Source organism: Centroberyx gerrardi, chromosome 2, assembly GCF_048128805.1.
Source record: "Centroberyx gerrardi isolate f3 chromosome 2, fCenGer3.hap1.cur.20231027, whole genome shotgun sequence".
Classification (NCBI taxonomy): domain Eukaryota; kingdom Metazoa; phylum Chordata; class Actinopteri; order Beryciformes; family Berycidae; genus Centroberyx; species Centroberyx gerrardi.
Genome location: NC_135998.1, coordinates 6,840,603 through 6,852,646, shown reverse-complemented (window position 1 = coordinate 6,852,646; position 12,044 = coordinate 6,840,603).

The following is a 12,044-nucleotide window of genomic DNA, read 5'->3' as shown; positions in this document are numbered from 1 at the left end:
GCACAGCTAATGGGGATCCTTATCAATAAACAAATAAATAAACAAGAGACAACAGGATCTCATATACAGTGCAAGGGGACAGTGCAGAACATGTAGTGGTGACTGTGAGAATCTAACAGCACTAACAGGGATTTTCTGTGCACACAGGAACATTTTCTACTCCACTGATACACGACTAAAGCCTCTTTGAGTGGAAAAATCCAAACAAAGTGACACAGCGCTCTGGTCACACACGCGACTGCTGGCACGTTCAAGAGCAAAGCGTTGTCGGTGAAGAAAACATAGCACATAATGAGGTAAATGTTGGACGTTTGGACCCAGAGTGCAATAGTTTGGCTACAAAACAGCTTTGATTATGATGCGCTGGGTGTTTAGAGAAATTTTATGGACATTTTATGCTTTTTTTTTGGATCTGTGAAAAGATGGCCCCGTAAACTTCAATAGTTTGGGAGAAGGCTGAGATACACTGTAACAAAGGGACCTAAGTTGCTACAAACATCAATAAAGTTTTGACTAACATGGGGCTGAGTACAACACCCTGGGTTGAACTATTCCTTTAAAGTGGTAATTCACAAAATCTGTGTTGTTTTTTTTTTTGGTGGCTAAGCGCTCATTGCTGTGTGTTTTTGCACTGCACTTCTAAGAGATCACTTGGCAAACAAACAGTGTGTCTGATATACTGTGACATCTTTTTCTGTTGATGAAGTTTGAGGTTTTTGTTTTCCAGGAATGACCTACCTCACAGGAATACACTTGCACATGTGATGGTGCCAACAGATTCTGGTACGTTCATGACCAGAGGCGTTGGTGCAGCGGTGGTGCACATGCACAGCCACCTGCAGCACAGTTGTAAAAGGTGTTGGATTAGGAGAAACAAATGGTAGGTGTGGTAGGAGCTGGTGATGTCATCAACCAAAAAGAAAGGCCTTCATACATCCAACAGTTGTGATGACAGATGACGGTAAGAATCACACCTTAATCCACCCCAGTACAGACAGTCTTACTCGCATTATTGCCTTAATCACATTAAAACAGCATTTTTGATGTGCATGTAAACGTGTCTACTGGTTGAAAAATGTATATCAAAGTGAAACAGGCAAGCAGAACATAAATAAAAGGGGTTTATGGGATTTTGGATTTTCTATGTGGGTGCGCCCCCGCCAACTAAAGCCACGGAAATACCACAGAACGCCGTGACGTGGTCTGAGTAGGCGGAGGTGCAAGCATAATTTTTGATACCTAAATTACACTGCACCACCCGATTTGTATTGAGGATTTTCGTGGAAATAGAGCCCCAGGTGTTTAGAACAGCAAATGTAAATATATATATAAATATATATAAATCATCAAAATACACCATATACTTGCAAATCTCCATTTATTGCGACGTTTTCGGTCAAAACATCACAATAAATGGGGATTTGCAAGTAGATCGTGTGATTTAGTGATTTATTTAGTGATGTATTATTTCATTTTATTATAGAACAGCAAATTTAAAAGCTTCCATGAACTGGCTATAGGTTGAATCACTATTGCTGATAGACAGTAGCAAAATGGTAATTTATTTAAATGAAAATGTTGGAAATTATTACTTTAAACATCAGAATTTCATGTCCAAGCCCTAGTGTTGAACCCAGCACACATGTACACACACACACACACACCGGCACTGATGCTCTCTCTCAAGCACAGATCTACACAAATACAAATGTGCACAAGCTCACACACACTCTCTCTCACACACACCTACACAGACACCCACTGTATCTCTCTCCTTTGTTTTCACACACTCATACACACACACACACACACATACGACAAATCACCTCAACAGCTTAACTAATCACCCGTCTCTCTCTCAGCTGATGGAGAAGGAGCTGACAGTGCGTCAGCTCCTTCTCCATTAGCTGAGAGAGAGACGGCTGCATAATTCTTCCAAAATGAGCTCTTTGTTGATTTATGGAGCCAATGAGGTTTGCCCTTGAAGGGTAATCTGATCAGATCACCTTGCACTTAGAGAGTTCATTCTCCGACAACAACATCTGCTGGAGTCATTTAAACACCATCATGTTAGCAATGAGACAGAATCAACACTCCCACCCATTCATGCACACACACACACACACACACACACACACACACACACACACACACACACATAAACATATACAAACAAACAAAAACAAACAACTTACTCTTACTAGCAGCTGTGGCCCGATATCGGTGCTTTAAAATAGCTTGCAATGAATATTAGTGAATGCACTTATTTTGAAAAAAACCTGCAATTTCATTCTAAAATCACATATCCACTATTTGAAAAAATGAACACCTGTAAAATGATTGCTGTTTTCAAAGTTAAGTACGTTATGGTTTACTTTGAAAGTCACAAGTCATATTCAGACTCTTGCTTACTGAATATTTGTTTTTGAAGATAATCACTTGTGTTTTTGAAATACTGACTCATATGGCAGCTTGCAACATTTTTACCAAAATGGACGTGTTACATTTTGGAATTCAACTTTCCTTAAAACCATGTCTTAAAAATATATTGTAACATGCACACAAAATGTTCCTACATATACAGAATTCTGGATGACAAATGAATTTGTTTGCGTTGTGTTTGCGTTGCGTCGAAGCTAAAAAAATCGCAGAGGTTCAATTCTCAATGGCTGACGCTCGCATTCTCCCTTGTTGAAATAAAGAGAAATAAAGTTGATATTGGTTGTTTTCTGGTGTATCCATTCACATAAATATCATATTTATGTCCAATGACACTTAAGAGAAATACATCAAACGGCTCTAAAACTGTCATCAGGAATAAATTAATGTGTTGAATAACAAATGCAACTAGGAGCTAAAACAATTACCTTGAGTAAACATGTGATTATGTGACCAAATTAAAATGATCAGTTGTTTTGTTCCAAACATAGTGAGAAGACAAACACACTCACAACTCCACCACACACACACATACACCCACACACGCACACACACACACACACGCAGAGTATGCACATGTACTGCATATGCAAGTAGACACACTCACTATACTCACCCACTCATGACACACACACACACACACACACACACACACACACACACACACACACACACACTCTCTCACACACACACACACACACACACAGGTCATACTTGACAGTGATTGTCATTATCCAGCTGACATGTATTTATAGGTGGGTTTTAAACTGTCAGCCTGAGGCCAGAGGAGCTGACAGAGAGACAAACACTGACAATCACTGTGTGTATGTGTGTGTGTGCGTGTGTGTGTGTGTGTATTTGTGAGTGTGACGGAGAGGGATTGGGGCGAAATGGAGAAAGTGATTATTAGTGTGAGTAAACAAAATGAAATTGCTATAATTTACTCACATATTACTCAGTCACTCACTTCTACCTTGTTCCCACTGGCTCAAAGTCTGTTAGGGGGGGTCAAAAAAACAAATTCGGTTTTTGGAGCAGAAATGCAGATGAATTGTCTATTTTTAAGGCTAAATATGCAGTGGCCGATAATTAGTTGTCTCACATGTTTTTACGTTTGCATCCACAAGAGGGCGTGAGGGCACAAGCAGACAGAGACTCAAAGTAAACTTGAATTCTGTTTGGTCCTAAACAGAGACTACATGGTAGCAGGATATCTTACAGCAGTGACAGACACAAAACTGAGAAAGACATCGGCAATGTACAGACTCTAATCTTGATCTAATGTCTCATTTTGGATGATCAGGCTCATTGTTGTTAGCCTCCATTTCGCAGAACACTGCCGAATACGTTTCTGGCTTTATTTCTGACTCTTGACTTGACAAAAAATGGATGTGGATGTGATCTGAAAGCCCAGAAATGACAACAGCACTTGAGAGGTTTAGATTAATTGGTGATTTGAGTTTTCGTAGGCTAATTCTTGCCATACTTTAAGCATTCTTTCGGTTTTTATTAATTTTTTTGTTTTATATTTTATATTTATCATTATTTTAAAAATCGAATTCCCCCATTCATTTTCTAAAGCCGTGCTGGTATGCAAATTCAAATGTAATTTAAAGTGACAGCCCTACTGTCTATAGAGTCTCGTCACCTGTCTAGGTCACGACTGACAGTACGTGCAGATCAAGTGCAACAACTTCGCTTTGCGTCATTTTGTTTTATCAAAAGCCGTCACTTGTGATGTTTTATTGGGTTGTTATTTTGTTCTGAGGACAAGCATCTGAGCAAATTCTCAGGTTGTTTAACATTGTTAATGGAAACCTATTTTGTATTTTAGCATTTTCTTTATTTCATTGTATATAATCCATAATCATGTATAAAAATGTGCTCTTGTACAATACGCTGTTTGGGTGTGATGGGATAGTAAGGCTGCAAGCTAACGTTAACCTGTTCAGGCTGCAGAGCTAAAGCTAGCAGCTGAAGCATTTTAATAATGTTACACACCAGGAAGATCAACAGTCTCCAGCTTTTTGCCCAAATGTGATTGATTCTTACGTCATGACTGTTGTGCTCATTTGCATAATATTAAACTTCTTCATCTTTTCTTATCGCATCGCTGGCCCGTTGTATCCCATCATGCCATGCTTCTCATGGAGGCCATCTGTTCGCCTAAATCCTAAATCTCGTGTGCAACTACCGTGAGCCAACAGCATTTCACAACTTGGCCAAAGCTAGTCGCAAGCTCTGACACAAAGTATTAACAATTATTGATGCATGGCATGTCGAGTTTATTTATAGAGTGCTTTTAACAAACAGGCTTGACACAAAGTGCTTTACAGAAAACAACAGACACTAAAACAAGCAGGAGGTAGAACAAGTGCAATACAAACTCAGACAAACAACAGAAACAGGGTAAGAGCTCGTGCATAGGTGTGCACCTGTGTGTGTGTGTGTGTGTGTGTGTGTGTGTGTGTGTGTGTGTGTGTGTGTGTGTGTGAGACTATGAATGTTAGAGCATGTGTATGCCCTCATGCATGTGTCTGAGTGGATGTGGGAGACAAGGATAGCCCGCAGGAGGAGTTAGTGACTGACAGACTGCAGCAGAGTTAAGGTAGGGAGGAAGGTGCTGCTGAATAAATTGAGACTGGATTTAAATAGTGAGAAAGTGTCTGATTCCCTGACAAGGGAGGAAGCTTGTTCCAGAGGGAACTGTCCGTATAGGGAGGCCCTGCCTTGTTTTTCAAACAAGAACATTTGCTTGAACACTGAGTTTTAATAGTCAGCAATATTAAATTCATATCCCTTTTACATAATAAGAGACTGGGGCAAGAAACTGTCATTTATTTTTCATTTCACTTGCTTGTTCTTTCACTCTTGTTGAGACTAAATGTTGACTCTAAGTCAAGCAGCCAAAACCACGGGTGAGTTTTGAAGCCAATACTGAAGTGTGGGCAGCAGCAGTTCCTCTAACCTCCGCTAGAGGCTCCAAAAAGACTCCAAACCGCCCAACTCCATCAAGTAAATGGGACCACAACCCAACTTCTGCTAAAAATATTAAGTCAAGACAAGAGGTTATGGCCCCAGTAGCTAATTTAAATTCTTCTAATGTGTGTCCTCATGGCGATTTTCTCTGCAGACGACCCTCTGCCTCGCTTTGGCTGCTCCGGCTCCAAAAAATGTCAACATGGCAGCGATCGTTAACCCAACCTCCAGGCTTCAAAATGGCCCTTCAGAAGCCAATGGGTGACGTCACGCTCACTATGTCCATCTGATTTAAAGTTTAAGCTCTAGGTGCATGAGGTGCACTTGCTATTTTCAAATCCTTTCATTCTTTCCCCAGCTGGCTGATCAGTGTAGAAACAATTAAACCAAACCAAACCAAAACCATGTCTAAACCCAACCAGGTTGTGGAGAGCTAAACGGATAAATGAGGCATTACTCACACATTCACTCAATCAACACTAATCAATTCATCAAAGCATGACAGGACAGGTCAGTCTTTGGTCATATTGAGATCATTACAGTCTCTCTGCTCATCACTGTCTCTGTTTCATTCAACTCCCGTCTCACTCTCTCTTTATCTCTCTCTTCACATCTGTTTCTCTACTCCCACAGAGATATGCCTCCCTGTTGATTCATTTCAAAGTGTTTTATCAGTAGGGTATAATTTATGTTACAATGCTACAACAAAAAGACAGCAACAGTATAACAGGAAATAAATGACCAGAAGTAGAAGCCACAACCTTTATTCACTCTCTCAATCACTCACTATCGGCTTCTTTAATCTTTAGAAGTCAGTCTTGCTATCTACCGCACACATCATCCCACACACACATACACCTACACACACACACACACACACACACAGATCAGTTCTTACAATCCATGTATGAATCTGTGGACCAGGTACTCTCTCTCTTTTTCTCTCTCTCTCTCTCTCTCACACACACACACACACACACACACACACACTCACTCACTCACACACACACACAAAATCTGTGACTGAATCTCTTTTCCTGCCCCCTTCTCTTTCTCTGTTTCTATGTCCGTGTGTGTGTGTGTGTGTGTGTGTGTGCAGGGCAGAGGTCACCACAAGACCGTTGCATGTGCCGTGATTAGGATCCTGACATCACCACAATTCCTGTTCTCTGTGAATATTTGGAACATTTCAAAGGTAAGTCGTAAGGTAAAATTCAAGCTGTTGCCAGATTTACCAGAACACCCTACTGATTACTAATAAAGTCTCAAGTTATATTTTCCGATGTGTGTTTTTTGCCAATAATAAGGCAACAACAATTTTTGAATGGACCTTGGTGTGATAGGAGGGCCTTCAGCCTCTCTGCAGGCTGTTTGTTTCACTCACTACTATTCGGGAACCTCTGCTGATATTTATTTATTGTCATATTATGCTTCAGTAAAGCAGAAATATGACACATAGACGCTTTAATGCCCATGCAAAGTCTAAACCCACCGATGTATTTGCATTATATGTATTATACAGTCAGAAGCACCTACTGTCTGTTCTACTGCAGGTTTGTCCGACCTCCCAGAAGTCATAGGCTCCTATTGTTTTTTAAAATCAATTAAAAACTGCTCAGAGACATAACGCTGCATAGACGAATGTAATCCATCATTTTAAGTAAGTGTAAATGAGTAAAAAATTATTAGGTGTGAATGGGGCTACATAGCTAAAGCTTTTTGCAGACTGTGCAATTGTGACCGTCTTTTGCGTTCACTTTATGTCAGATGATTGGAGAGAAGTAAAATCTTGATTATCAGCCTGTCAGACTGTAGGCTAAATATTGAAGCCTTTCCATGGATTGGCTGTCCTTGACCTTGTCCCGAATGAACAAGCATTGTCATCTCCCTGTGCGATGCATGTCTTCTTGTTCGCCCACTTGCTGTGGGTTTTCCAGTGTCCACCAGAAAATCTTCGGTTAGCCTTCTTTTTTGCCCACTTGCTGTGGGCTCGATCATTGAAGGCAGAAGCATCGGCATCTTGCTGTTTGATGCACAAATTTGCTTGTGCCCTCTGGCTGGGGGCTTGAACATGGACGTTCCAAGCGAAGTCTGCAGCATAGTAAACTTCCTCATGGTCGTCTTTGATGTCAGGTGTCCAGGTCAGAGATTTCCAGAGGCCTCTGAAAAATCCGCTGATACCCTTCTTCTTTTTTGTCCTCTTGCCATGGGCTTCATCGCAGGAGTCTGAAGCATCATCTTCCTCCTGTTTGATGCAAGTCTTCTTTTTCCCCCTCTTGCTGTGGGTTTTCCAGAGTCCTCCAGAAAATTTTCTGCTCCCCCTCTCTTGTTTTGCCCTGGGCTTCTTCACTTGGCTGTCATCCGACTCAACTGCCTTGCTGGTGGTTTTACCCAGGCAGTTTGTGGCCAAGTTGCTTGGAGGAAGGTCAGGGGTATCAGACACACCACAGTCCACAGTGGCATCTGCTGCCTCATCATTTGGAGCCAAGTTGTCCAAAGCCGTAACTGACTCGGCTCTTTCAATGACAGCCCGGAGTTTATTTGCCAACTCAATGAGTTCCATATCCATAATGTTGTCATCAATGGTTGTTTTTGGAGGTGCAGAGGGGCCTTCCACCTTTGGGGTCAAGTCATCTTTAACCACAACAACATCAGCCTGCAAAGCAGAAGCTGCACATTCAGTGGTTGGGTCAGCTGGAGCCAGGACACAGTGGTATTTCACACTGAGCTCCATAGTAGCCTCCTGTGCCACAGCCGCAGACGGAGCCAAGTCACCCCCATGTGGAGAAGGAACCTCCACATTTTCAGCCAGGGCTGTTTCGTTCAGGCGTTGGGGTGGTACCGTGGCACTCATGTTCCTTTGGACAGAGGTCTGGGAGGCCTGGGAGGTACCAGAGGCCTGCGGGGCATGGGAGGCCTCTGAGGTATGGGAGACCTGGGTGGTAATGGAGGCCTGGGTGGTACCGGAGGCCTGGGTGGTACCGGAGGCCTGGGTGATATCGGAGACCTGGGTGGTACCGGAGGCCTGCGGGGCACGGGAGGCCTCTGAGGTATGGGAGGCCTCGGTGGTACCGGAGGCCTGGGTGGTACCAGAGGCCTGGGTGGCATCGGAGACCTCCGTGTTACCAGAGGCCTGCAGGGCATTGGAGGCCTCTGAGGTATGGGAGACCTGGGTGGTTCCGGAGGCCTGGGTGGTACCGGAGGCCTGGGTGGTACTGGAGGCCTGTGGGGCACGGGAGGCCTCTGAGGTATGGGAGACCTGGGTGGTACCGGAGGCCTGTGTGATATCGGAGACCCTGGTGGTACCGGAGGCATGAGGGCCACAGGAGGCCTGGGTGGTACCGGAGTCCTGGGTGGTACTGGAGGCCTGGGTGGTACCGTAGGCCTGGGTGGCATCGGAGACCTCGGTGTTACCAGAGGCCTCGGTGTTACTGGAGGCCTGCAGGGCATTGGAGGCCTCTGAGGTATCGGAAACCTGGGTGGTTCCGGAGGCCTGGGTGGTAACGGAAACCTTGGTGGTACAGGAGGCCTGGGTGGAACCGGAGGCCTGGGTGTCATTGGAGGCCTCTGAGGTATGGGAGGCCTGGGTGGTAACGGAAACCTGGGTGGTACCAGAGACCTGGGTGGTACTGGAGGCCTGGGTGGTACCAGAGGCTTGGGTGGTATCGGAGGCCCGGTTGGTCCCGGAGACCTGGGTGCTACCGGAGGCCTGTGGGGCACGGGAGGCCTCTGAGGAATGGGAGGGCTGAGTGGTACCGGAGACCTGGGTGGTACCGGAGGACTGGGTGGCATCAGAGACCTCGGTGTTACCGGAGGCCTGAGGGGCATTGGAGGCCTCTGAGGTACGGGAGACCTGGGTGGTACTGGAGGCCTCGGTGGTACGCGGGGTCTGGATAGTACACAGGACCTGGGTGGTACCGGAGGCCTTTGGGGTATGCGGGGCCTTGGTGGTACGCGCGACGTGTGTGTTACCGGAGGCCTGGGTGGTACGCGGGACCTGGGTGGTACCGGAGGCCTTTGGGGTACGCGGGGCCTGGGTGGTACGTGGGACCTGGGTGGTACCAGAGGCCTTTGGGGTACGCGGGGCCTGCACCAAAGTGCACCATATTGACCAAGCAGTCAGAGTTCATAGAAATCCAGGATGTGATACTTATTTTCAGCAATTAATGTGCATAAAATGTAAGAAAATAAAAAAATAAAATCAAGTTTTAGATTGTTTTCCTGATGAGCCACAACAGCTAGGGAGGAAATTACTCTTTTTTCTGGTTCCTCCTGAATGTCCTGTCTACCTTTGTGTGGAAGAAAATTTAACATACATGTAACAGCTTAACTGGTCTCCATCGGGGAATGCACTGTTTCATGATGAATGGTTACCTCACTGTAACCTTTGGGCCATAACTTACTAGGCCAGAGGTCTCTTGTCACAAATGGCTTCTGTCCCAGACTAATCTGTAGATTCTCTCTAAACTAAGACATAACATATGATGCTGTAACCCTTTTCTGTGACCTGTTCCCATGTCTGCACACTCTGTGCGTCCTTGAAAGATGCATAAAGACCAGCTCAAATCTATTCTCCTTCGAAGAAGTGTATGTAGCCTATGTGCTGTGTGCATCTCTTCCTCTCATGAGACCCCTTTTAATAAATATATACTCAAGTAAGACGAACCTCTGACTCTGGAACTTTTTCCTCAACAAATTGGCGTTGTCGGCAGGATCCCAACAGGAGTTGGTGAGTAGTTTCTCCGCTCTGACGGGATCCACAAACCTGTATTGGGAATTGAAGGATTTCTTGAAGTTTTAAATTGTAATTGCTTAGCTGATCTGTGTATTGTTCTGAGGGAACATTTGACAAGTCCTATAAGGGCTGTGGGGCCTGCCTACGCGGCGGGGTAAGACCACCGGAAAGAATCTATGCTCCTTCTAAGAATACAGAAAACTCCCACCACAATTTGGCGCTGCGGGCAGGATCCCAATACAGCAAAAACGGGTAAGTACGAATTTTTATTCGTCTTGCCCGGGAGATGCTTGACGGGATCCAAAATTAAGAACTGAGCACTAGAGTGAAGCACATATGTGGGGGCGCCCCTCAGGAAACTCTTCTCGCCCAGGGCTAGGCCGCCCGGGGAGATAGAATGAACAGGATACCTTGTCTGAAATATTACAGGTAACCCTTGTCAGATTTCGGTCCATGGGATGGACATAGTTTAATGACCAAAATCCTAGGTCTGCTTGGAGCAAACAGGATTGAAGGGAAAACACGATATAGGCAAGAGGACATGAAATACCCATATGAGTTCACTCACAAAGTGCAATCAAAAGAAAGAGGTTTCGCATTGAATATATACACCCTCCCTTTGCATGAAAATAATGCATGAATATTTGGCATGAAAAGATGACATAACTTATCCTATGTGACAAAGTACTGTTGACCTTTTCTGTTTAAGCTTCTAAACCTTCCAGATTGAAAAGAAGAAGAGGAAAGTGGGCTATCAGTAAGTGAACAACCACAGCTGCAAATTGTAAGTCTCATTTTTGATTATCATTAAAATGACTCCGAGAACTGGCGAGTGAGTTTTAATGATGTCTTGATGCATTAATGTTCTCATTCTTTCTGACAAATGCAATGTTTTGATGCTGTATTTAATGCAATGCTGATGCTGTTTTAATGCAATGTTTTGATGCTGTTTTTAATGCTATATTTAATGCAATGTTTCAATGCTGGATTTGATAAAATGTCTTAATGTTGTGCTATGTTGCTGAGTTCCAAGCTGTAATTTATGCTGAGTTTTAGCGTAAGGTTTTCAAAACTAGATTAAAATAAGGTTTTATAAGGGATTTTATACTGTGTTCTACTGCTGAGTTCTTGAGACCGATTGATCAAATTTTGATTAACGTAATAATTGGTGTGTCGGTATAGTTTTCAAAAAAAAAAAAAAAAAAAAATGGGTAAGGGACAGTCAAAGTTAAAGCAGGAGTTGAAGTTGGGGTTGCCGAAGGTGCCGAAGGCAGAGAGACGGAGAGCAAAAGATATTCTGAGGACCCACCGAAGAGAAAAACTTTTTATTTTCTCACCTGGGTCACCAGCAGATATCGTATGCGAAGAATTGGGGCAGAATTACATAATCCCCTTCACACATGATTTAAACAAATGTACAAAAGGCGAGTGGCCAAGCAATGGGTCTTTTGCCCCTGAAAAGCTAGAATTTATGGAAGCTGTGACAGCTCGATCAAAACAGATGGGCTGGGACCATGATTATGTACAAGCATGTGTTGTAGGATGGAGAAAAGTAGCAAAAAAAAACAAAAACATCCCGTTTCATCATCCGTTTTCAACATCCTGCTCTCGGGGTAAGAAATGCAGAGGTTACTAGGATACAAGATAAATATCCAGAAAGCTCGGACATTGGGCAAAAGACTGTAGGTCTAAAAATAGACAGTAACAGCAACAACAGTTTCAGTCATTGCCAGCCTTGTCTCCTCCCCCGCCTCCTCAGGCTCAATACTAGGGGGGCCATGGAGAGATCAGTACCACCTGTGTGAATCAGGCAGTAAGAATCAAATTACCAAATTCCCCAAAAGAAGATCCTAATTTACCAGTACACATATCAGGAAAACGAGTTAGTATG